Genomic DNA, 27,761 nt, shown 5'->3' on the forward strand with positions numbered 1-27,761 from the left:
GCACAATCAGCTTAACAGCTCATGCATCGAAGCTGCTTACATGAATAATATACAGAAGAATGGAAAAGAAAATTGAGAATGCGCTAGGTGACGATCAGTTTGGCTTTAGGAAAAGTAAAGGGACGAGAGAGGCAATTCTGACGTTACGGCTAATAATGGAAGCAAGGCTAAAGAAAAATCAAGACACTTTCATAGGATTTGTCGACCTGGAAAAAGCGTTCGACAATATAAAATGGTGCAAGCTGTTCGAGATTCTGAAAAAAGTAGCGGTAAGCTATAGGGAGAGACGGGTCATATACAATATGTACAACAACCAAGAGGGAATAATAAGAGTGGACGATCAAGAACGAAGTGCTCGTATTAAGAAGGGTGTAAGACAAGGCTGTAGCCTTTCGCCCCTACTCTTCATTCTTTACATCGAGGAAGCAATGATGGAAATAAAAGAAAGGTTCAGGAGTGGAATTAAAATACAAGGTGAAAGGATATCAATGATACGATTCGCTGATGACATTGTTATCCTGAGTGAAAGTGAAGAAGAATTAAATGATCTGCTGAACGGAATGAGTACACAGTATGGTTTTAGAGTAAATCGGAGAAAGACGAAGGTAATGAGAAGTAGTAGAAATGAGAACAGCGAGAAACTTAACATCAGGATTGATGGTCACGAAGTCAATGAAGTTAAGGAATTCTGCTACCTAGGCAGTAATATAACCAATGACGGACGGAGCAAGGAGGACATCAAAAGCAGACTCGCTATGGCAAAAAAGGCATTTCTGGTCAAGAGAAGTCTACTAATATCAAATACCGGCCTTAATTTGAGGAAGAAATTTCTGAGGATGTACGTCTGGAGTACAGCATTGTATGGTAGTGAAACATGGACTGTGGGAAAACCGGAAAATCGAAGCATTTGGGATGTGGTGCTATAGAGGAATGTTGAAAATTAGGTGGACTGATAAGGTAAGGAATGAGGAGGTTCTACGCAAAATCGGAGAGGAAAGGAATATGTGGAAAACACTGATAAGGAGAAGGGACAGGATGATAGGACATCTGCTAAGACATGAGGGAATGACTTCCATGGTACTAGAGGGAGCTGTAGAGGGCAAAAACTGTAGAGGAAGACAGAGATTGGAATACGTCAAGCAAATAATTGAGGACGTAGGTTGCAAGTGCTACTCTGAGATGAAGAGGTTAGCACAGGAAAGGAATTCGTGGCGGGCCGCATCAAACCAGTCAGTAGACTGATGACCAAAAAAAATACGGCCCGTCAGCCAGGACTGATGGTGTGCGCTGCCACTTCTTTTCATAGGATGCCCCCTTTTTGGTGTCATCCGCGGCACCCTTACAACACAGCGGTACGTCGACGGTATTCAGCACCCCATTTTGTTGCCCTTAATCCCCATCAGGCGCAGTTATGGGACTCCGGGTTCGAATACCATGTGCCTGACACCTGCCTCGGGCATGGATATGTGTGATGTCCTTAGGTTAGTTAGACTTAAGTAGTTCCGAGTTCTAGGGGACTGATGACCTCATCAGTTAAGTCTCATAGTGCTCAGAGCCATTTGAACCAAATCTATTACCTCACATTTTCAACTTTAGTACCCTAAACATAATCAGTGAATTTTGTAGGAACATGTCTAAACAGACGATATGAACATGGATGCTAAAAAACCTTTTATTAAATACAAAAGAAACAAAACATAAAGAACGGTAATTCTGAAACCACCAGCAAGCAGTTACAGTTTTCGATACATAAATTTTATCAAACTGTAAATTAGAGCGGAAAACTCCGATTTTAAGTCACTATTTTAGTGTCTTTCACAGCCCCTCAGAATTACCGTAAGAAACACTTGGCGTATAAAGAAGGAAAAGTGGCAGATCGTATTTGCATTGGATAAGCAGACAGCGTTGTGGCTGTTTTTGCGCTCTTTGTATGACATCCTTCTCTGACCCTCTTCTGTTGTGCATGTGATGCATGTGGTGCATCTATGTCTTTTGTGATGGGAGAGAGATGGCGATTTCTTTCTGTCTTCTGTGGGGTTAAATCATTTGAGTCGGCTTTGCAAGCTGGAGGGGAATAAAATCTTATTCAAGCCTCTCAAAGAGCAAACTGATGTGCTATCGATTTTAGAAGCACTCCTTACGCAGTTTCTCCATTTGATTTCCATGGGAGTTGATAACACGCACATTCAACATGGTGAAAAATGATCACTGGCCAGCCCTTTTTCTTTCGGCTCATACTGTAAGTAGCAATATTTTATCTGCAGTATCAACGCCACCTTTTGCTGAATTGTAGAAAGTGACTATCTCTGGTTTGTTTTTCTCTCCAGAGTCGGGATCAGTGGCACTGTTATTATGAAGCGAAGATACAACAAAAACATTTTTGTTCTGGAACGGGATGTGGGAAACCAAAACCTTCTCATCAGTATAGTCAAACGTAATGCTGTATTGTTTATTAACTTTTACATGAACAAAATCTAACGACAATTGTCTTTTATTTTTACTGACGGTTCCAACATATAACAGCTTTTTATCTCCAAATAGTCGATGTGGTCAAAATCAGAAAGCCAGCTATCAGCAGTGATATTGCTATCAAATCAAAAAAGGCTTAGCCAGTCTCATGACAACTTCACTTTGATTTGTTTCTGACACAGAAAGTATCTGCGAGCAGCAGTTCAACATAGAACTCATGTTGACTGTGTATACCACTTTAGCGTCAACAAGAGCAAAATATTTTATTCCATATTTGTTTGGGTTTGAGGGTATGTACTGCCGAAAAACACACCTATCTCGGAAACAGGAATCATTTCGTCTATTGCGATGTTATCCTCGGCGCCATAGCTCTGTTGAAAAGAATAGGAGCTAGCCGGACAAATTCGCTCCGTTGGGCTCTGCTAGTTCGGTCGTCAAAACAAACAGACGCTTAAACCGTTTGAGACTCGTCACGAGACTGAAATTTTCAACGTCTTCTCCTTCAGTCCTCTAACTTGCTCCAGACTCGGACAATTGCATTTGTACGCACCTGCTAGGAACAACAAGCCAATAAAACCTCATAGTTCAATTACATCTGTGGAACGGATCTCTCTCTCTCTCTCTCTCTCTCTCTCTCTCTCTCTCTCTCGCTCGGCGGAAACTATCCTCGATTGTTTCAAGGATTTCATCAGTGAACAAATTTTTAGCTTTCTTAGCGTTTCTTACGTCTCCACGAATGTGTGTGATGATGTTGTGAGGGCCAATGCGATGTCTTTTCAGAGATGGCTTTATGACCCACATGGTCTTCTTATCTCTTCGCAAATAATGTTTCTCATTTTGTTGTCTCTTCCTTCTCCATCGTCAGAAGTACCTTCATCATCTTGTTCCGCAACAGCGTCGCCTTCACGTTCTTCCGACTCGTCTTGTGAATCACTGTCACTCTCATTACCAAGGTCCTCAGACAGCGTGGGGTCTTCTCTTCATTGCGCATGAGCATATCATGTATTTCTTCGAGACGACATGGGTTAGACAAATCGTTATTATTCCGAGCCTTATCTGTGGTGTGCAAAAGAGAGAGTGCCAGAATAATTACGTTGTGACTGAAAGGCCAGCTCAGTATACTACATATTTTCACAAAATATCTACAAAATTCACACTACACATCCATCATGTGAGCAAAATAACAACTATGAACAAAAAGAAACAAAAATACACACATCTGTAATTGAGACGTAATCGGGCGCAATGAGCCTGAGATTCCACTAACGTCACATCTGCTCTCCACGGAGGTCGAGTGAAAACTAATGAATGAAGTTGTAAACAGCTCCTGAAGGTAGGAAGGTACTAGTGGCGTGAAAAACCCAAGCCTATTGATTGGAGAGAGAGGTACGAACACACGTAACGTGTTCAAATGGTTCAAATGGCTCTGAGCACTATGGGACTTAACATCTATGGTCATCAGTCCCCTAGAACTTAGAACTACTTAAACCTAACTAACCTAAGGACATCACACAACACCCAGTCATCACGAGGCAGAGAAAACACGTAACGTATGCTATCAGGTTAACTGGGGGGCAGAGGGTTAATGGCAAGCCACACATGGCGAGATTCTCTACAACTTGTGCTCCTGATTGCCAAATCCTACGTCGCCGGATTTCTCCCCAACTGAGAATGGGTGCAGCATTATCGGCAGGGCCCTCCAACCGTCTCGGAATTTTGAAGGTCCAACGCGCCAGTTAGACAGAATTTGGCACTTTAACACTCAGAAGGATATCCAACAGTTATATCAGTGAATGCCAAGCCAATAACGGACTAGAGGTGGACCAATTCGTTGTTAACGTTCTCAATTTGTGACGCTTTCTCTCAAATAAATCACTCAGTTTTTCTGGAATTGTTTCATTTGTTTGTCTGTACATTTACATCGCATTTATCGACCTCCGGCCGATTTGGTGGTGGGTCGTGTGTGTGTGTGTGTGTGTGTGTGTGTGTGTGTGTGTTTTAATGCGCCACCAGTCTGTTTCGTGCTCGTTGTAAACACGGGCTGCTGCGCACGCACTTGTGGATAATCGTCCGGATTGTTCGCAGGTACTTAAGGGATTCCGTCTTCCGGTTAGTAAATACAGGAATGAAGGCGCTCACAAGCAAACGGTGCGATGTGGCCGACGGATGCGGAGTGGAAGGTGTCTTCAAAAACATTGCGGCGATATGGCCCTATACCAAGCCTGTCACCAATGGGAATACGGTTGAAGAATTGCAGTCGGTCGAAACGAAACCAGCCACTTGGCCTCAGCTACTTGCTGCTGTTGTTGGTAAGGTGAAAACGAGTCAGTATTCCAATTTCTGTGTCGTGTGTGTGTGTGTGTGTGTGTGTGTGTGTGTGTGTGTAGATGGAGGGTGGGTGGAGTAAACGATGTAGTGCTGTAGAGGCTAAATCAAAGCACAAATAGAATTAAATATGGAAATGCAGATTGCTTTTAGTAGAGTTGTTGAGGAACTTTTGAACCAAGCAATTAGTACATGTACTGGATTGGCACTCATTAGCCGGCCGAAGTGGCCGTGCGGTTAAAGGCGCTGCCGCCTGGAACCGCGAGACCGCTACGGTCGCAGGTTCGAATCCTGCCTCGGGCATGGATGTTTGTTATGTCCTTAGGTTAGTTAGGTTTAACTAGTTCTAAGTTCTAGGGGACTAATGACCTCAGCAGTTGAGTCCCATAGTGCTCAGAACCATTTGAACCATTTTTTTTTTGGCACTCATTAAGTAGAATTTGTTACAAGGTGGAAAACACGAATTTCTCTAGCGTGTTGGTGATATCGGCAGCTGCATCCATACCAGGTCAATCTCTATCAGTGGTTGAGTGATGGTGTTTTTCTAATGGCCAATATTAAAAATTAGCACCTTTCCTTACATTAGTGGTAAAAAGCATTACTTCTTATTTTTGGAGTCGTCTGATACGATAACATTACCTTCTCGATCAATGTGATATCGATAGACCTACCCGTAGAATACGTAGTGTCTGACCCCACACCGTTTCTTGAAGTTCTGTAAACAACTTTTCGGAAAAAACTGATACCTTCATCCAGTGCATCCATTTATGTGTTTTCCGAATTTCTCTTACATTCTCTCACAGGTCAAACGACCCAGAAACTACCTCTGTCGCCGTGAAACCAAAACAACAAAAGGACTTCTTTTCGACTTCAGACCAACGAAATTACAGTATAAAGTAGTTGCGAGAATCAATGATTCGTTTTGACGTCTTCCGTTTGGTTTAGATTGAATAGTAACTTTCAGTGTCGTTAGGGACTAACAACGTATCTTTCATGGCCTGACACACAACATGTTCTCGATGTTACACAAGTTTTTCAAGTTCCCTTTTAAACGAATGAAGTACTAGTTGTTATGATGGGAGCCACGAGCTACTCTGGTCAAACTGCAGTATAGTTGTGAATGTAATACGTCTTCTCATCAATTGAACCATTCTCTACACCTTAAGTTTTCTTTCTCGTCTATTGGTATTTGTCACCTAGTTCTTTCTCTTTCGTTGAATTCTTTCACACTGGTCACGAATATCACCCTGCGTGTTCTTCACCGAAGAGTTTTAAAGTATCTGTACAAACTGTAGTTCTTGTGATACGGAAGTTTAGCTGAAGATTTGATTCAACCTAATGTTTACGTCACTGGGCTGTTTACTTTGGATTCCATTTCTGCTTATACTTATTTGTGATGAGAATGAAACACAGCTCCATGTCTTTGTTTGACTTTAGTACGTGCTGTTCCACAACGATGCCATGTGATTAAAAAAAACGTCTTATTATATTCCTCGTCTGCGTGCTCCAAGCATATCTATTTCGAGTCAATCACACATTCAGTGTCGTTATTAGGATGCTTTGACAGAGATTAAACATTTCGTTCAGTCAGACAAGCAAGACTTAATTTTTTTCTCCTACGTGTAAGATTCATGTGCTTAGTTATTATTGCCAATTACACAACATGACCTGATGCTACCTAATCAATTTGGAAACGTCGGTTTTGATACATCGTAGAAGGGTGTGGGACCCGCTATTTGGTATCATCAAGAGTTACACTTGTTTATGGTCGCTATTTGAGTGAGGCGCAGAAAATACTTTGTTCGGACTACGGTATCCATGTGGTTATTAACCTTCTCTAAGGCTGTGGCATATTACATTTTATTGTGGAGAACTTCCGAATGGTGGGCAGCTTCTTGCACTCACGCCTGGCAGTGAATTAATTTTCATTTCTAGTACGTTGTTGAGTTGAAGGCAATGTTACAGTCTCAACAGCTCATTGCTCATTAGCGCCGATCTGAGCACCATTGTAATGCGGTGAATTTCAGTCACAATCACTGCATCTTATACAATGATGGCGTTAACATACTGTTCATTGGGATTTATAAGTCAAATGTGATGTCTAGATCAACAGGCGTTCTTTCAGGAAGAAGCGTAAGAAACTATATCCTAGTACTGTGTATCACTGCTGAATGTAATGTACGTCAGCAAACGTTCACGGGGAAAAAAGCTCGAGAAGTTAGGCACCAAGATTCCGCAGAAACAAAATTCAAAGTAGTACTGACTACCGTCAAAGAGACATTATATCCTTCCCTACATCTGATAATTATATGAGCTTGATTAGGTATACGTACTCTAATACACCAGAAAGTAAACAATGCAATCTCTATGTCAAGAACAATAGCTCAAGAACAATAGCTGAAACAAACAGACACAGATCATGGGATGTATTTTTTTTTTAATTGATAATCAAGAACACAACTTGGTGAAAGAACATTCTGCCATATGTATTACATCAGGGAGGATAAATATGCACTTCTATTGTTACGAAAAATTTCGATAAGTTCTTGACGGATTTACTTCAAATTTGCGCACGAAACTGGCTCTGAGCTGTTGTTAAAGTAACCGATTTGTAACTGATATGTGACTGTGGTACCAACTGTTGCTAAAACTGCAGATGCAGTGCGATGCGCCAGAGCCATATGCCTCGGGCTGTATAATTTTGGAAACGTCGCTAGCAAAAGTCTCGATATATATATATATATATATATATATATATATATATATATATATATATATATTAGTTTCTTAACTATTTTTTTAAAGACTTTACATGATGCCCCGGTAAACATTCAGACGGTCATTGTCTATGTACACATTTAAACTAACAGAAAAAAATCACAACAGCTAGAAGGAGTTGTGAGACACAAACGAAAGTTAACAGGCATATTTCTACATCTGAAAGATGATGTCTGTACAAAATTCGCGCCAGTCTCATAAGAGCAGCGCTAATGGCGCCACTACGAGGATGCAAATCAGGTTTGCTTTAAATACACGCTGTAACGGCTGTGGGCTTTGTTTACCTTTGAGAATGGACTTGGTGGCATGATGTTAGTCATGAGTGCCTTTAAGACGACAAAGACGCCATTATCAATACCTCATTGAATCTGAACAAGGTCGTGTAATGGGGCTACGAGAAACTGAATGTTCCTTCTGCGACACTGCAGAAATACTTGACAGGTATATAGCCACTGTACATGATTGCTGGCAGCGGTAGTCACAAGAATGTACGGTTGCAAGAAGACCGGGCTCTGGGTAGCTACGTGCCACAACTGACAGGGAAGATTATCCTGTTAGGCATATGACTCTGGCCCGTAGTAGTGCATCTGCAGTTTGAGCAACATTTGGTACCACAGTTACACAACGAACTATTACAAATCGGTTATAACTCCGAGCGAGACGCCCTGTTTCGTTCATTCCATTGACCCCAAACCACCGCCATTTGTGACTTCAGTGGTGTCAAGCGACAGCTCACTGGATGGCAAGGTGGAGTTCTGTTGTGTTTTCTGGTGAAAGCTGGTTCTGCTTCGGTTCCAGTGATGGCCGTATATTGGTTAGGAGGCGGCCAGTCGAGGGCCTGAAACCAAACTGTCTGCGGTCTACACACACTGTGTAAGTAGGCTGTTTATATGTTCTTATTGGCAACGTTACGTAGCGCTCTGTATGAAAATCACTGGCTGTGCTGTGTGCAGTCTGTGGCTAGTTTGCATTGTTGTCTGCCATTGTAGTGTTGGGCAGCGGCAGCTGGATGTTAACAGCGCGTAGCGTTGCGCAGTTGGAGGTGAGCCGCCAGCAGTGGTGGATGTGGGGAGAGAGATGGCGGAGTTTTGAAATTTGTAACACTGGATGTCATGAACTACTATATATATTATGACTGTTAAGGTAAATACAGTGTTTGTTCTCTATTAACATCTTTCAATTGCTAACTATGCCTATCAGTAGTTAGTGCCTTCTGCAGTTTGAATCTTTTATTTAGCTGGCAGTAGTGGCGCTCGCTGTATTGCAGTAGCTTGAGTAACGAAGATTTTTGTGAGGTAAGTGATTTGTGAAAGGTACAGGTTAATGTTAGTCAGAGCCATTCCTTTGTAGGGATTTCTCAAAGTCAGATTGCGTTGCGCTAATAAATATTGTGTGTCAGTTTAAGCACAGTCATGTATAATTGTTGAAAGGGGACGTTTCAACTGGACCTACACCTGGATACAGCTGGGTGTTGTAGCCGAGCGGTTCTAGGCGCTTCAGTCCGGAACCGCGCTGCTACGGTCGCTGGTTCGAATCCTGCCTCGGGCATGGATGTGTGTGATGCCCTTAGGTTAGTTAGGCTTAAGTAGTTCTAAGTCTAGGGAACTGATGATCTCAGATGTTAAGTCCCATAGTGCTTAGAGCCATTTGAACCATTTTGAAACTAGATACAATTTCATATGACAGCAGGAGCACTCTCGTAGTTATCCCACACACCCTTCCAGCAAATGTGTACGTCATTCTGGTGACTCAACCTGTTGTGCTGTCGTTCATTAACAGCATTCTAGGGGTGCATTCCAACAGCGTAACGCTAACCCACATACCGCTGTTATAACTCAACATTTTCTACACTGTGTCGACATGTTGCCTCGGCCTGCTCGACCACTAGATTTTACTCCAATCGAGCATACATTGCACAACATCGGACGACAACTCCAGCGTCATCCACTAACACTATTAACGGTACCTGTATTGACCGACAAAGTGCACCAGAAGCAGAAGAGGAGCTCCACCCCACGGACTGACATGCAGCACCTGTACAAAACAATGCAGGCATGTCCGCATGCTTGCATTCAACATTGTAAATGTTACTACGGTTATTAATGTACCAATATTTCTTATTTGCAATGGCTTATCTCAAACTTACATTAACCTGTGAACTTGCAAGCCGGCCGCTGTGACCGACCGGTTCTAGACGCTTCAGCCCGGAACCGCGCTACTGCTACGGTCGAAGTTTCGAATCCTGCCTCGGGCATGGATGTGTGTGATGTCCTTAGGTTAGTTAGGTTTAAGCAGTTCTAAGTCAAGGGGACTGATGACCACAGCAGTTGAGTCCCATACTGCTTAGAGCCATTTGAACCATTCTTTTTGAACTTTCAATGCCAATTATTTAAATATGTTACCTAGGCAAACGTACTCATTACTCTACATTAATTACTTTTCAGTGTTGCGATTTTTTACCGTCAGTATATATAATGGATGTAGGGAAAACGTTATTAGTAAAAATCTCGTAAATTTCTTGACCGATTCACTTCAAATTTTTACAAAGTGCTCTAATAAACATTAGACAGAACTGTATACGGGGTGCTACAAAAAGGTACGGCCAAACTTTCAGGAAACATTCCTGACACACAAATAAAGAAAAGATGTTACGTGGATATGTGTCCGGAAACGCTTAATTTCCATGTTAGAGCTCATTTTAGTTTCGTCCACCTACGCTCAATGGAGCACGTTATCATGATTTCATACGGGATACTCTACCTGTGGTGATTTCCCTAAATCACTCCAGACAAATGCCAGGGTGGTTCCTCTGAAAGGGCACGGCCGACTTCCTTCCCAATCCTTCCCTAATCCGATGAGACCGATGACCACGCTGTCTGGTCTCGTTTCCCAAACCAACCAACCAACCAACTCTACTTGTGCTGCTAGAACATGTACCTTTACAAGTACGACACAACATGTGGTTCATGCACGATGGAGCTCCTGCACATTTCAGTCGAAGTGTTCGTACGCGTCTCAACAACAGATTCGGTGACCGATGGATTGGTAGAGGCGGACCAATTCCATGGCCTCAACGCTCTCCCGACCTCAACCCTCTTGACTTTCATTTATGGGGGCATTTGAAAGCTCTTGTCTACGCAACCCCGCTACCAAATGTAGAGACTCTTCGTGCTCGTATTGTGGACGGTTGTGATACAATACGCCATTCTCCAGGGCTGCGTCAGCGTATCAGGGATTCCATGCGACGGAGGGTGGATGCATGTATCCTCGCTGACGGAGGACATTTTGAATATTTCCTGTAACAAAGTGTTTGAAGTTACGCTGGTACGTTCTGTTGCTGTGTGTTTCAATTCCATGATTAATGTCATTTGAAGAGAAGTAATAAAATGAGCTCTAACATGGAAAGTAAGCGTTTCCGGACACATGTCCACATAACATATTTTATTTCTTTGTGTGTGAGGAATTTTTCCAGAAAGTTTGGCCGTACCTCTTTGTAACACCCTGTATAAAAGGGTGCACGTTAGTAAAACCAATAAACTGCAGCGACGGATTACTGAGTGGAAAAGGATGAAAAAAGGTGTTATCAAGATATGTCCGGAAATGCATCGCTGTCGTGGTAGATGACGGTGACGAATGACAGTTCCTCTGACCACGTGCCGCGTATTTCGTGTGTGTAGCAGGCTGTGTGATTGACGCAGAGTATTGTAAGCAACAGAATGGTTCGGCGTTCATGTCCGGAATAAGCCGGGATGGTTTTTGCGTACAGTGAAGCAGATGGAAACGGTCGAGAGGTAGCACGGCAATACCAAAACAAGTATCCTCACAGACGCCAGCCACATCACACAACATTTAAAGGATTTTGTGGACGTTTGTGTGACCACGGATCCTTTCAGACAGACGAACGTGAACTGAGGCGGCGGACTCTAAGTACACCAAAATCTGGAGGATCGGGTCCTACAGAATACTGAGACGAACCCTAGTACAAGCCCCAGGCAAGTGGCCCCCCAACATGGTGCAAGCCAAAAGTACGGTTATGTGTATTCTGCATGACAACCGCTACTGTCACTATAACCTAAAAACCCCAGGGGGCCTCTTCGAACGTCTGTTGTGACGTGGACGTAATGCAGTTCTGTACTCTGTACAGGGACGATTTGTTGTCGTTGCACGCACACCGTCCACTTACGGACACGTGTTCACAGTACCTTTTTTCCTCAGTTTCCAGTCAGAAATCCGTCCCTGCTGTTTGTCGGTTTTATTAACGTTCGTTGTTTCCAAGATTCTCGAAAATTTCTTGACTGAAATATTGTTAGCAAGACTCTCGATACGTTATTGACAAATGTACTTAAAAATTTATAAACAGTGCTCTATTCAGTATTCAGACAGATATCGGCTATAGGCAGTATGTATTTTATACATGATATATAAATAAATATGTATTATATGAGTGAAAAATATTGTTAGCAAAAATCTCAAAAATTTCTTGAGCAATTTACTTCAAATTTTTACACGGTGCTTGTACAAACATGCGGATGGACATAATTTTTTTTTCATCAGGCTTCATTCCATGGGAATAACTGCACCACACAACTGTGATATTGTGATATTGCTGAGGACAGAAAGAATCTCAGCATCGGTTGTAATAACGTATGCATTTTATTGCAGGTACAGATTTCTACTAACAGCGCAGCTATCATGAGTGCATTGTATGTACTCACGTAGAGTCAGCATAGTGATAACGACACTTATCACAATACAGCTTTAGCAAGCACAGAGGCAGACGCCGAGACGAGAGAACGAGTCTTTAGCTGTAGCAGTTGTATGATACACTGTAATATAGTTTAGTGTTTCTCCCACGTACTTCTATCAAGGTAACTATACCTGCGTATTTACTGTGGACTACTGTGCAAATTATTATTAATTTTTGTTCTTGTGCAAATCTTAGTGTGTATCCTTATGTGTGGCGCCTCCCTTGTGTAATTTTCCCCCTCCAGGAGCGCCACGTCACATCACTACATTTAAATGTCGTGGTAGTACACAGCATATAGTTTAGATCAGTGCACTTGAGTTTGCATGTTTATTTCCTGGAGCACCTTTTGGTTTTTTGCCAGTAAAAAGTAATTGTTGATATATCCATTCTCAGTATACAAATCTCTATCCGTTTTAAGGGCTTGCGGATCAGACTATAATGAGAGCTCAGGAGGGCAGCTTTTACGAGGTGCATTCAAGTTCTAAGGCCTCCGATTTTTTTTCTCCGGACTGGAAAGAGATAGAAACATGCGCATTGTTTTAAAATGAGGCCGCGTTCATTGTCAATACGTCCCAGAGATGGCAGCACCGTACGGCAGATGGAATTTTACCGCCAGCGGCGAGAATGAGGACTGTTTTAAATACTTAAAATGGCGCGTTTTCCTTACTTGAACAGCATGCAATCATTCGTTCTGTGAATTTGCGTGGTGTGAAACCAATTGAAATTCATTGACAGTTGAAGGAGACATGTGATGTGGAGTTTTGGATGTGTCGAAAGTGCGTTCATGGGTGCGACAGTTTAATGAAGGCAGAACATCGTGTGACAACAAACCGAAACAACCTCAGGCTCGCACAAGCCGGTCTGACAACATGATCGAGGAAGTGGAGATAATTGTTTTGGGGGATCGCCGAATGACTGTTGAACAGATCGCCTCCAGAGATCCTGCATGACGACCTGAAAATGCGAAAAGTGTCATCCAGGTGGGTGCCACGAATGCTGACGGACGACCACATGGCGGCCCATGTGGCATGTTGCCAAGCAATGTTGACGTGCAACGGCAGTATGAATGGGACTTTCTATTCGTCGGTAGTGAATGAGACGTGGATGCCATTTTTCAATCCAGAAACAAAGCGCCAGTCAGCTCAATGGAAGCACACAGATTCACCACCGCCAAAAAAATTTTGGGTAACCGCCAGTGCTGAAAAAATGATGGTGTCCATGTTCTGGGTCAGCGAGGGCGTAATCCTTACCCATTGCGTTCCAAAGGGCACTATGGTAACAGGTGCATCCTACGAAAATGTTTTGAAGAACAAATTCCTTCCTGCACTGCAAGAAAAACGTCCGAGAAGGGCTGCGTGTGTGCTATTTCACCAAGACAACGCACCCACACATCGAGCTAACGTTACGCAACAGTTTCTTCGTGATAACAACTTTGACGTGATTCCTCATGCTCCCTACTCACCTGACCTGGCTGTTACGCAACAGTTTCTTCGTGATAACAACTTTGACGTGATTCCTCATGCTCCCTACTCACCTGACCTGGCTCCTAGTGACTTTTGGCTTTTTCCAACAATGAAAGACACTCTCCGTGGCCACACATTCACCATCCGTGCTGCTATTGCCTCAGCGATTTTCCAGTGGCAAAACAGACTCCTAAAGAAGCCTTCACCGCTCCCATGGATCATGGCGTCAGCGTTGTGAAAAATGTGTACGTCTGCAGGGCGATTACGTCGAGAAGTAACGCCAGTTTCATCGATTTCGGGTGAGTAGTTAATTAGAAAAAAAATCGGAGGCCTTAGAACTTGAATGCACCTCGTATTACTTGTTTATTCACTTCGCTATATTTTCCGTAGATTCCAACCTCATTAACGCCACATTCCGGTAATTTTCTCTTTTGCGGGGGTCTGCTTGTACTTTCTAAATTAATCTTCACTGCCATGTTTGAAATTCTTGAGATCTTATACCAACTTTGTACACAGACCGAAAAGACTTGGGACTGTGCTTCTTGTGAGCTGAAACAAGGTCACAGTCGACAGGCTTGTGGCTAGTGCTCAACGTCGGGACGGGCATCCCGATGTCACAGCAACTTTGAGCACTAGCCACAAGCCTGTCGACTGTGGCCTTGTTTCAGCTCACAAAAACCACAGTCCCTTCTGATGTGACTGCACGCCTAAATTTTTAGATTTACCAAAACCAGTAATCAGTTGTAATAAAATATTATGTGACCAAGGCACTGTCTTTCACAATCAATTTAGGGCCTTACTTGCGTAGCATATCCACCAAAATAGCCTCTTCATATTTTTATTTGTTCATCACTCCACCGACTTCTTGAACAGAAAAATCTGACTAAAGAAGGCACTGCGATTCTAGGTGTCAATTATTTCTTAAGGCATTCATGCTTTCATCCACTGTAGTTGCAGTTCATTTTCTGGTATACGAAAACTGAGAAGTCGTTATAAAAGAGACAACACAGTACTTAATTATTTCATCAAATGGCTCAAATGGCTCTGAGCGCTATGGGACTTAACTTCTGAGGTCATCAGTCCACTAGAACTTAGAACTACTTAAACCTAACTAACCTAAGGATATCCACACAACACATCCATGCCCGAGGCAGGATTCGAACCTGCGACTGTAGCGGTCGCGCGGTTCCAGACTGTAGCGCCTAGAACCGCTCGGCCACCCAGGCCGGCAATTATTTCATCATATGACGAAATGTGTAAATGGCAGGCAGAAAAATAAATGAGGGCGAAGTTGTGTATCTACAGATCTTCCGTAGAGAAAGAAACTCTGTACTTGTTCGTAGCGACCATTAGATTCAGTTTCGTATACGCTGAAGAACGTGGCCCTCGTCCAGTAACAGCCTATCCATGTCTTTTGAGCAATGACGTGCGCCAGGTGATTTGGAAAATCTGCAGATGGTTTCAGTCTTTAAGAATGGTCGCATGAATGATATGCAGAGCTCAATAGCTTTATTTTGCTGTAGAATATATTTTGTGTTTACTTAAGAGGATTATACGGTGACTGAACACATCCTCAGTTGGAGTTACCACGGATTCCACACGCTTGCTCCCGTGTACCGATTGTTGGGTACTATTCTTGCGTCTGGACCCTTAAGAAATGGGATTAACATAGAAGAAAAACGAAAGAAAAGCACGTTTTGTCGCGAGTTTGCTTAGTAGGCAACATGGATACTGATCAGTCTCCGATCGTAGGCACAACATGAGATGCGTTATGGATCACGGAGGGCGAAATCCTACCACACACACATATCATGGAAGCCATAATGAAAAGACCTGCTAAATCTGAGTTCATACAGACGATTGCCGACAGTTCATTACCCCTTGTACAAGTCTCAAATTTATTGGTACCCGAAATTCTCTCTCTTTCTCTCTCTCTGTGATGGAATCTATTTAATGTAGAACGACCTCAGAACTCTAGGTGTCGGAAAGGTAGAATCCAGACCCAGCAATTTGGGCATAATTCTAGGACAGCGTAATTTACCCACTAAGGAGAACACTTATAGCTTATTTCCACCCATTTCTGAGTGCTTTTCGCTAGTGACAGACTGGATCAACGAAAGAGATAGAAGAGCAGTGAAATTCTTCACATGTTTGTGAAGTCAGTCGAGAAGCATCAAATCGACCTTCGAGGAGTGAATTATTTTCTAAATTCCGAGAGCTGCAGGTACGAGTCAATATTACACATCTCGCGTTTTGGGGCCATTGCTCTTTATGTTGTATATTAATGTCCTGCCAGAAAATATTAATACTGTACTCAGTCTTTTGGCGGATGATGCAATTATCTACAACGAGGTGCTATCTGAGAAAGAAACTACTCAAATATTGGACTGATTTCAAAATGGTACAAAGACTGTAAACTTGGGTTTAACAGCAAATTAAAATTGTACCCCTCGAAAACCTAAAAACACAGTATCCTGTCACTACAGTGTCAATAACTGACAACTGCAGTCAGTCAACTCGTATAAATACCGAACACCTGGTTGTAACACTTTCTAGGGACATGAACTAGAAAGATTACACGGGTTCAGTAGTGACAAGACAAAAAAAATATGTTCGTCCCCATGACTGTGGTTTCTTTGATTACTCGGTGATGTGGCGCGTCAAATTAGAACATATGAAATACCAGTTCACTTTATTACATAAATGAATAAAGTATTTACTTACCTTTGACACATTTATTTGTCACGGGATTACTGCATAATTTACAACTCTTACTATTGAAAGAAAAAATATAAATGACGTATAAGTACTGCCAGTCTTTCACGATGATTCTGCACTTATACTCTGTATCATACGTATCTGAAGAACAACATTGTTCCAAAGCTCAGCATGTATTATGAGCATTCAATAAGTAATGCAACACATTTTTTCTTGGCCAATTTCAGTTAAAAATATGTGGAATTTCAGGTTCAGCCATAGATAAAGCAGGCATTAGGACGTATCAAAGCCTTGCAGAGGTGGTTATTCTGGGTAATGATTTCTCAGGATCTATTCACCCAAATTGCGTGAAAATGTAATCACATGTCAGTTCTAGTATAATATATTGGTCCAATGAATACCCGTTTATCATCTGCATTATGTAGTGGAAATGGGACCGGTGATTTGAGATATGGCGTTGAGACAAGACCCTGACATGGATGCCGTTCGCAGAGAAAGTAACCTTTTAAATACTACAAACAACCCTGTTGGAAGAACATCCGCAACTGAGCATTATACCAGAGGTTGAAAATACTGCTTCAGTTGTAAATATCTTTTATTATCACGACCGGTTCCGGGCTCTCATAAGCCCGTCCTCGGGCTTTAGTCATAATTCTGTGACCATGTTATAGACCATTCTTTGATTTAAATTCTGACGAAGACACTCCTAGTAGTGTTGGAACCCGGTTAATTCGCTAAAAATAGTGACCGAGGGCTGTTTTCTTTCAATTGCAACTATTCACGTTTTCTGAACGTGCAGCCATGTACAAAATTTACAACTGTCATTGACTATGAAAGGGTCACTTGATGCACTAAGAAAAAATCTGTCGTCCTTAGGTATAAAGTTCGACAATTGCAGTAGTACAAGTTCACCTTTAACGACTGTAGCTGTCCCACACAGCGGTGAAGACTGCTGTAGCTGAGGTCACGAAATGTGCAGATCACTTCTGTTCTCGGCTCTATACTGGCCTCCAGCGCAAGGATGCTGCTGTGCTGATCGGAGATGCGTGCTCTTAAGAAGTGCTTCCCATACGTCCTATTGGTTGTAGTGAGCCCTAGCTAACGTGTATGATATATGTGTTGCCAACTCTGGTGTGGCACTGTGATCTCTGGGCAATACCACAGGTTCAGCCGTACACAAAGCAGGCATTAGAGTTCGATTCACTGGAAGAATACTGCGAAAATGCAATTACTCTTCAAAGGAGATTGCTTACAAAACTCTCGTACGATTCATTCTTGAACAGTTCCCGTTCGACCCGTGGTAGAGCGTCACAGAGATTCTCAAAAACATGGATTACACTGTTCGACATGGGTTCTATTTCTGATATTAAAGTATGTGCTTCTAGACCATTTTACCGTGGGAAATTCAAATATGTAAACAAAATATCGTTGTCAGGGATACTTTTTATATATATTCACAATTCATGGCAAACACAGAGACGTTATAGAGAAATACGGGTATGTTGCCGCATCCAGTAGTGATAGGACGTGATAATTTCTTGTGCAACAGCAGGTGGGAAGAATCAGACATAATTAGGTTATCCCCCGCTACACCTATGTCATTAAGACCACCTGAAACATCTCATTAACTCTAACGGCGACAGCCGGTCGCTGCTCGGCAGTAAAGCTTCACGCCTCATAGAGGCAGGTGCATCGAGTTTACAACAGTGGTGTTAGCCGCAATTTGTGTCAGTCTTAACGAGTGGGTGTTTTGGCTGACAAGTAACTGTCTGTCATATTTCCGAGCACGGTTGAATTTTTTAGTTTCTGTGTGTAAACTGATTGAACCTGGTGCTGAAGGTAAAACGGGTGCTTGTTTTTACACATCAGCGTTCCTCTAGTTTCCTACTATTAATTTAATACAGGTGTATTACCAAAGTGGTATTTTTAAATTTGCAGAAATGCCACGTCGTCGTGGATGTCGATATAAGCCGGACAACTTCTGCTACATCTGTGAGAAGTTCACTTTTGCCAAAAATAGGAAGAAAATTTCTTCAGTCATAAAGAAGGCATACAAACATTACTTTGGAGTAGAGGTAGGAGACCAAGAGGTAGGAGACCAAGATAAAGAATGGGTACCACATTTCTGTTGTGCTACATGTTACTGCAAACTAATTCCGTGGCGGAAAGGTAAAGAGAATGTGGCCTTGTTTGCTGTTCCCATGGTATGGAGGGAGCCTAAGGACCATGTTACTGATTGTTATTTCTGTCTAACAAAAATTCAGGGTTTTACAAACAAAAAGTTGAAGAGGCACATTGTTTACCCAGATCTGCCTTCAGCGAGAATGCCAGTGCAGCATTCCGACAACCTTCCAGTACCTTCAAGAGCTCGAGGTCAAATTCCGAGTGACAGTGAAATAAGTACTACTGAAGAAATCACAGATGATGATTCTTTATATCACTGCACAAGTGAGTCATCGCCACATTTGTTAACACAGGCAGATTTAAATGATTTAGTACGTGATCTAGGACTAAGTAAACAAAAGGCGCAGCTGCTTGGTTCAAGATTATAAGAGTATAATCTACTGCACCAAAGTACTAAAATCAGTGTGTTCAGGCACAGAGAACATGCCTTTATTTCTTATTTTTCAACTGACGAAGCACTGACATTTTGCAATGACGTTGCTGGCCTGATGAAAGTGCTGAACTGCAATTATATTTCACAGGAGTGGAGACTTTTCATAGATGCATCGAAAACAAGTCTGAAGGGTGTTTTGCTCCATAACGGAAATAAAATACCCTCTGTTCCAGTAGCTTACGCTAGTTTGACAAAAGACAATTACGAATTCGTACAAAGGATACTAAATTCATTAAAATACAATGAACACAAATGGAAAATATGTGCAGATTTCCAGGTAATTGCTATGGTACTGGGAATGCAACAAGGCTACACAAAGTATGCCTGTTTTCTTTGCGAGTGGGATAGTCGAGACCGAAATTCTCACTACCTGAAAAAGAAATGGCCTAGGCGAAGATGGAAAGTTGGCGAAAAGAATGTACAACGTGAAAGTCTGGTAGCTCCTGAATATATACTACTTTCGCCGCTTCACATCAAACTTGGCCTGATGAAACAATTCGTGAAGGCCACGGATCAAACAGGCTGTGGGTTTGCATATCTAGCTACCAAATTCCCCCGTCTTTCAGCTGCAAAAATAAAGGAAGGTGTATTTGTGGGCCCACAAATCAGGGAGCTGCAGAAAGATGCAAATTTTGAAGCATGTTTAACTTATACAGAAAAAACCGCATGGGACTGTTTCAAGATGGTGTCGGAAAACTTCCTCGGAAGATGAAGAGTTATTACTACAAAGCAATGGTGAAGGATATGATCAAAGCGTATCAGGATTTGGGGTGCAATATGTCTTTGAAGATACATATGATGGACTCTCATCTGGACTACTTCACAGAGAGTTGTAGTGACGTATCGGATGCACATGGGGAAAGATTCCATAAAGACATTTCTACCATAGAAAGGCGCTATGAAGGGAAGTGGGTACCTTCTATGTTAGCAGATTATTGCTGGAATATCATTCGAGAGAAGAAAGATTCACAATACAAGAGAAAAAAGTGGTGTGCATTACAAGGCAGTGGCTCATTGTCTGTCGATTTTCTGTAATTTCTCATGTCAAATAAATGCTTCAAAGTGTATACACAAAGGTTACTGTGTCATGTGTTAGATCCCACCCTCCATTAATGTGATGAACTTATAACATCATAAAGATGTGCATTTGTTTGTCGAATTTCACCTTACGTTTGCTGCACTGTATCAGAAACTGAAAAGAGAAATAAAATTGCGATTACTCATAAACCATCCCTGACAGAAAAAAACTAAAAACAGTTTTCAACTCAGCACTCAAAATACAATTAGGATCACAACATTTATCAGAAATAGAAAAAAAGGTTTTTTTTGTAGAACAGTGTTATCAGACGGCTGCTTAAGTCAACTTAAAGAAGTCTCAAGAACCGGCACTGAAGAACCTAATACAGAATGGCCCATGAGAAATAGTGCATTTTAACACTCGGACGCCCAGACTTTGCCTACCCCCTCGGACGCCCAGAGAGTTCATTTTGACCCCTACAATTTAAAAAAAGTTTTATGAACTATTATTTCGAAATTTTGTGCCTTTATTATATTTTAATGTTTACAAGATTTATTGCCATTTCAGATACAGAGTTATGACTGAAAAGAACAGACACAAATTATATCATTTATTGACACATAAACAAATTTCACTGAACCTGGTAACACCTAAACAAGTGTAAGCAAGTGACAGGCTTTTCTTTGTTCTAAATTGATAAAAAATTTAACTTTTCATGAGTACAGAAATTTCAGCTACCTCATTGCTTTACACAATTGACAAATTTTTATTCAGTTTCCTTTGTATATTTTCCACAAACCATCTTCTTAAAAACACTGCACTTGGAAACAGTTTTATTGCATTTGCAGAATTTGGGAATTTGCCATTTACAGCGCTCCTGTGGCATTTCGTCTTGATCTTCATTTTCATTCAGTTCGTGCTTCTCCGTGATCATTCGAAGAAAGTGACTCTTCACATACTCAGAGCGTAGTTCATCTGCAAGCTGCTGAATAAAATGTCTTCTTTTGATCTTCTTCCCAGTAACAGCCCTAAATATTACATATGCATTTATTCCTGCTAGGTCAAGGATATTGTAGAAGGTGTGCACTAGCCATCTTCTTCAGGAAGCCGTGTCTGAATACTGCCTCGCCGTTTTGTCTACTATGTTAACCCCAAATTTTGTTTTGTGGCAATAATAGACAGTTTGTGGAGTTTTTTCTCATTTGTATTGATGACAACACTAGGATGAAGGGAAGACATTACTAGCACACTTTTTGCTTTCTTTCCTTGATACACTGTCAAGGAAATATCGTCATGTTTTAAAACTTTTGTGGTATACAGAGGACTCTTCAAAGACTTCAGATCATCTGGTATTTCTCTTCTTGATCTAGTTACTGTTCCTAAAGTGGAGGTTGATTTTCCTTTCAATTTTTTGGCTAGTTTGAGTGCAGTGAAATAATTGTCTGTAGTGACATTTCTGCCTTTGCCCAGAAATGGTTCCATAATAAGCATCACTACATAACCTGAAAGCCTTTCGTTTTGGGATCGTGCAGTATCTTTACCACGATAAGGGAAACCGCTGAGTATATACTTGCTTTCAACATCTACACCTAACCAGTATTTTTCCCATACTTGTCAGGCTTTAAAGCCATGAATTGTGTGATCGGGCAGCTAGTTTTACTTGGGAAGAGCTGCTTGTCTGTTGTTTTGTCAGTTCCAGGTTTGTAACACATTGTACAGTTTTCTACGAATTTGTTCCAGACAGCAGAAACCAATGCAAACTTATTCTGTAATCGTACAGAGAGTGTAGACTTCTCGTCGAACCTCAGGAATCTCATAATTTCACAGAATCTAATTCTATTCATGATTTCCGCACAAAATGGTAGGCCCCAGGAATCTGACCATAAGCTGTGAAGGTCTGTACTTCGGGCAACCACTCACACCACAAGCATAAATAATTGTAATAAATGCTTCTACCTCTTCAGTGGCCAATGACCAGTTGTCATTTCGTAGTACTCTATGTGCCTCTGTTATGGTACATTTCAAGATATGTTTGATTATATAATTGTCTATTAACAAGTGCCAAGCACTTGTTACAAGCTGATCACTTACATTTCTTTTTGCATGTGGTGTAGGTCCAGAAGATTTTCTCAAAATTTTGAGATTAAGATAGTGAATTTGGCCCTGCTTCTATCCATACTGTTCCATCAGGAGCAATGTCTTTATGTCTTTCATCAGACTATGAAGAAACAGTCACTTGTTCTACACACCGAGGAATAGGATTATCTCCTCTTCTGTTACATGATTCTCCTCGATCTATAGAGCACGAATAATAGAAGAATATCATGATTATAAATTAGCAGCAATAATAATATACTTATTAGACTGTAAACGTCCATTATCTGTATCTGAAGAATCAGAATCATTAGTATTAGATGATTCATCTTCTCTCAATGTCTGCAGTAAAAATTCTTCCTCTGAATCGTAAGAAAAAAGTTCGCCTCCGTCTGAACCACACTCCAAAACTCTCTGCAAGAATCTCTCCATCTCGTAAATACTCTTTCCCGGCTCATTTCAATCTTCAGCTCACAATCACTTTTGAAAGACTGATTCTTACAAGGGAATGACAAACAATGGTGAATCGAGTCCATTGTTGTCATTTCATACGGCAATAATATGAACGGAAAGTGAATTATTGCACTACAGAGTAAAGTAGCCGAGGTTTGAGAATGCATGAGATAAATATATGGTACAACTATAAACAAAATTACAACTTTTTCCTAAAGAGGTCAATATGAACCCTCTGGGCGTTAGAGGTAAAACTGGAAAAAGTTAAATGCACTGTTTTTAATATAATCAAAGTACATGCCAAATAAATAAACGTCACGATGTGTTGCTTGAATCATTATTCAAAACGTAGCTAGCACTTAAAATCCGAAAAGGGTCATTTTGACCCCTCTGGGCGTTCGAGTGTTTAAGTTGGCCGCCCTACAAACACGTAGAGCTTCTCGCGCTTTCTACCGCATCTAAAAGTACGCACATAGTATGCCTTTGAACTCAGTGTGGAACATTGGCCAGGACAAGTGCGTACTGAGGTAGTGGAGGAGTTCTGTCGGGAGCAGACCGTTGCGACTGCTCAGCGTGGAAGAGACCGCCATTGTCTTTTCCAGACAGAAGGACAATGTCAAGGTGGATAAAACAATGGCGTAAGACGGGCTCTGTCAACAATGAGAAGCGTAAGGAAATGACAGTTTGAAAGCCGCAAAATATACGGCAAGTTCATGCAGCTCTGCAACTAAACAGACAGCCATGTACCCGTTACATTTCAGAACATTACATATCCCTAGCACATCTTTGCAGAAGATTATGAAACAAAGTTCCATCCTTAGAAGCTGCAAGTGGCTCAGCCGCAGCGGTAGGGAGATAAAGTGAGTAGGCGCGATATATCAATAACGCTACGGGAGGTAATTGACCAGGATGATGCATTTCTGGCAATCCTTGCGTCTGATGAGGCAGATTTTCATCTGAATGGATTTTTCAACAAATGATACTTCCAATATTACAGAAACTCGCACCTCCTCATTCATAAAAAGGCCCACGGTAGCCCGAAAGTGGTCGTCTGGTGTTCTGTTGCACACGCAAGATTCGTTGGGCCATATTTTTTTGAAGACATCAACCATCGGCCACTGAGTGTCAATTCCGAAAGTATGCAGGCATGATTAACAGATTTTTCATTCCACAGATGCAAGGACGTAGCCATCTGAACGCAATATACTGTAGTTTCAGCAGAAGGGGGCTACAGCTCATACGGCCCGTAAATCAGTATCTGCACAGTGGCGTCACTTTCCACATCGATTTCTCTCGCGATTCGGTGGTCTCCAATGGCCGGTGAGACCACCTGATCTTTCACCCCTTTTCTTTGGAAGGGGGGTGTTCATCTCAAGAATAAAGTCTTTTTCACGGCATGTCCCCAATACTGATGAGCTGAAAGACACAATCCAGGTAGAGTACATTCCGCAACAAATGACTGATCACATAATGAGGATCTTCAGTGAACGTATTATGCTATGCATCACTATTATGAAAACCATTTATTTGTTGTACTTTTTAATAAATGAATTTCTGGTTGGCTTTTCAGTAATGGCAATGAGTGCAGACTAATTATTTATCATTTAAATTGGTTTAAATTTACGGTAAAATTCCTAATAACAAAAAGAAAATTTACTCCAAGACTTCCGATGTTTTATTGAAACTCTAAACATAGTGCGGACTTCAGCGTGAGGTATTCCTAATAGTTTCCACAACGAAACTATATGACGAAATCTGACAGAAAATCTTAATAGATTGTAGCTTATGTAAAGTACACCAGTGGCAAAACACAATCAGTGCCTTCAATGTGCGATACCAATGGTAATATTACCGATGACCGCATCACTAAAGCGCATTGATTAAACATAGTTTTCTGAAATTCCTTCACCCAAGAAGACTAAGTAAATACCCCACAATTCGAATCGAAACAGCTGCCAACATAAGCAACTTAAAAGCAGATAATCTCGGTGTAGTGAAGTAACTGAAATCATTTAATAAAGGTTGATACAGTAGCCCCCATACTTATTACTCTTAGTAAAGTAGTACAGCCTCTCGCGTACGACCTGTACCAAAAGAGTGGAAAGTTACACACGTCACACCAATATTCTCAAGAGGAGGTAAAAGTAATCCGCTGAATTACAGACGCATTATCGTCGATTTGCAGTAGCATTATCGAGCATATGCTATATTCGAACGTTATGAATTACCCTGAAGAAAACGATACACAGCCAACATGGATTCAGACAATATCGTTCTTGTAAAACACAGCTAGCTCTTTATTCGCACGAAGTAATTAGTGCTATCAACAGGAGATCTCAAATTGACTGCACAGTTAAAGATTTTCAGAAGGTTTTCATTCCTCACAAGATGAAAAATCCGCTCTCTGTACTAAATTCGTATAAAGGTTTATCAGTTTAGTTGGGATTGCAGAGAAAGTGGCATACGTAACGTACAGTCATGCCCTCCAACCGGAGACTGCGCTAGGTAAGCAAATCCTTTCATGGATTAGCTTAATGAATCGGCAAATAGGATTTCCTCCTGCCTTTGTGAATCTCTCTTACATGTTGTGTCTCAAAGCAGTTATCGTATTACACTGGATTCTTCAGAAGATTCAGGCAGGTTACCTATGATTTTAAATGAGCATGTGGGTAGCTAATTTACATGAAATAAGTCCCGGGATACCATTACAATTTAACAGTCTGAAACAATTAATCTCAAAAGTTTATAAATTACTATTACACCCTATTAATGACAAGTGAGACTGGTGCACGACCAAACTCTTTCTTCACATCGTAAAACTTCATAGCTCTTCGTACATTTATTTAAAAATATTCATTTTGTTACTGAATTAACTGGTTTACTGCATGACATTATTATGGTATTAAAGCCCTGGTGAGCCATAGGCTCCTCCTACTATTTTATGTGTAAAAAGTGGACTTTAATAACTAATATTTAATAAAGAAAACTTTGCATTTTGTGCCACAACGCTTGTGGTTGCGCTACGTATTGACTGCCAAACAACATTCACTCCCAATGCTAGCGAACGCCTCCATACTCCCATGATTCACTACTGCGCCACATGGTCCACTCGCGCTGCAGTCTGGAACAGCGAGACCTCTACGGTCGCAGGTTCGAATCCTGCCTCGGGCATGGATGTGTGTGATGTCCTTAGGTTAGTTAGGTTTACCTAGTTCTAAGTTCTAGGGGACTAATGACCTCAGAAGTTGAGTCCCATAGTGCTCAGAGCCATTTGAACCATTTGAACCATGGTCCACTCATCACAGCTGCTTCGTGGGAAACAGATTCCTACCCACTCCTATTCTGCAGCGCTGTCTAAGGCAGAAAATTACTTCTGCTATCTGCTGAGCCATCGTAAAATTTCGAAAGTAAAATATATTCCAAAACAGAAGGAAACTCACGCATCCCCGTTTGTGATTTCTTTTCAAAATTGGGGTTTGCTGAAGCAAAATTCCACCTTTGAAAATAACGATGTCATTGCATCATGGTTCATAAGAGTAGCGTGCACAATTAGTCCTTACTTCTTCCTATGCAGTAAACTTAGGCTTCTTCCATACTTCAAAAACAGATATAGAATCTCTTTTCATTAAAAGATCTCGTTGGAGATTTACCAAAAACGAACAGATTTTTTAAGTTTATATGAATATCAAAAGCACACCGATTTTCAGTTTCTTAGTATCCACAGAGTATTTTAATTCTATTTCCAACGCTCTCATAATATTACCATTTTAATATGATAAACAATGAATACAAAATAATATAGAAAATGACATACTTTGCTTTCAGCTTTCATGACAAACTCAGAATTTGAAATATTCTTTTTACATAGATTTTTTTATGGTAATCATTAGTGAGACATTTCGATACCCTAATTTAATTATACAAAATTAAACATTTCACTCACATCTTTGACGGATTTGTTAGCGTCCTGTAGAAATCCATAACAGCGATTTTTTAACATTTTATCGTTACATAAATACAAATATAAAAACACATGTCTTAATTAGCGACTCCTTATCGCTCCAGATATTCAGATAACTAACCACGGGATAATTACTCTATTTTTTATTCTGGAATAGTATCTGACCTTCCACTACAACACTTTTAATAGTCACTTACGACTCGACGGTCGTTCATTTACAAAACACTCCAGGAAGACATTATCTTTATTTAAACCACGTTTCACTTGTTTGTCTAATCTCCTGATCCTGGAAGTTGCACTCCCACTACGCTTCATCGTTGGCAGCCTTCTTCACGCAGTTTCCGACAGCGTCGTTTTTCTTATTGACTGAGGCTCCGGGTTTGATTTTCAGCTGTCATCTTGTCATGACTCCCGGCATCATCAATTTTATTTCTATTACATGTACTAAGAAACATATCTTAGTCGCAATATATTGTTAATCTTTTACATTTTCCGTACTATTTGTGTAATAAGGATCATTTACTTTCTATGCCCAAGTGCCACCCAAATGTATTTCAACTTCTCAAATGATTGATTAAGGATCTCCTCCCTTTAGATATTAAATCATATTCTTCATTTAAACCATTTCATATTAAAGCAGAACCCGTTAGGAAACAGTTTCTGTTTACAAACATCTCTCACAGTGAAGTGTTCCTGGTTACGTTACCTTTCCTTTGCGTTTCCAAGACGCAACGGACAGCCCACCTGTCCATGCAATTTAAATGCCATGCCAGACGTCACTTTGCGCTTGCTTCCTTATCTGCATGTCTTTTCAACTCAGGCGGCCTCATGTATGTTGACAAACATTTGTTAAAACAGAATGTGATTGTGTCTGCATTTGGTGTCCGCAGATATGAAACTTTGTGTCAGATTGTGGTGGAGCGAGAATCGAACTCGGGACCTTTGCTTTCCACGGGCAAGTGCTCTAATAACTGAGCTACCCAAGCACGACACGCCTCCTCTTAACTGCTTTACTTCCACCAGTACCTCGTCCCCTACCTTCCAAACTAACTGCTTTACTTCCACCAGTACCTCGCCTCCTACCTTCCAAACTTTACAAAAGTTCTCCAGCGAAAGTT

At 41.2% G+C, this 27,761-nt stretch overlaps 1 protein-coding gene across 1 annotated transcript in view; it reads left to right on the forward strand.

The window, feature by feature from the left end:
* Window positions 1-4,654: 4,654 nt before the first annotated feature.
* Window positions 4,655-27,761, forward strand: part of LOC126092862 (facilitated trehalose transporter Tret1-like) — an 87,721-nt gene continuing 64,614 nt past the window's right edge. The window contains exon 1 of the mRNA XM_049908592.1: window positions 4,655-4,778. The gene's annotated coding sequence lies outside the window, so the exon portion shown is untranslated. The remainder of the gene's footprint in view (window positions 4,779-27,761) is intronic.

Source organism: Schistocerca cancellata, chromosome 7 (genome assembly GCF_023864275.1).
Source record: "Schistocerca cancellata isolate TAMUIC-IGC-003103 chromosome 7, iqSchCanc2.1, whole genome shotgun sequence".
Lineage (NCBI taxonomy): Eukaryota > Metazoa > Arthropoda > Insecta > Orthoptera > Acrididae > Schistocerca > Schistocerca cancellata.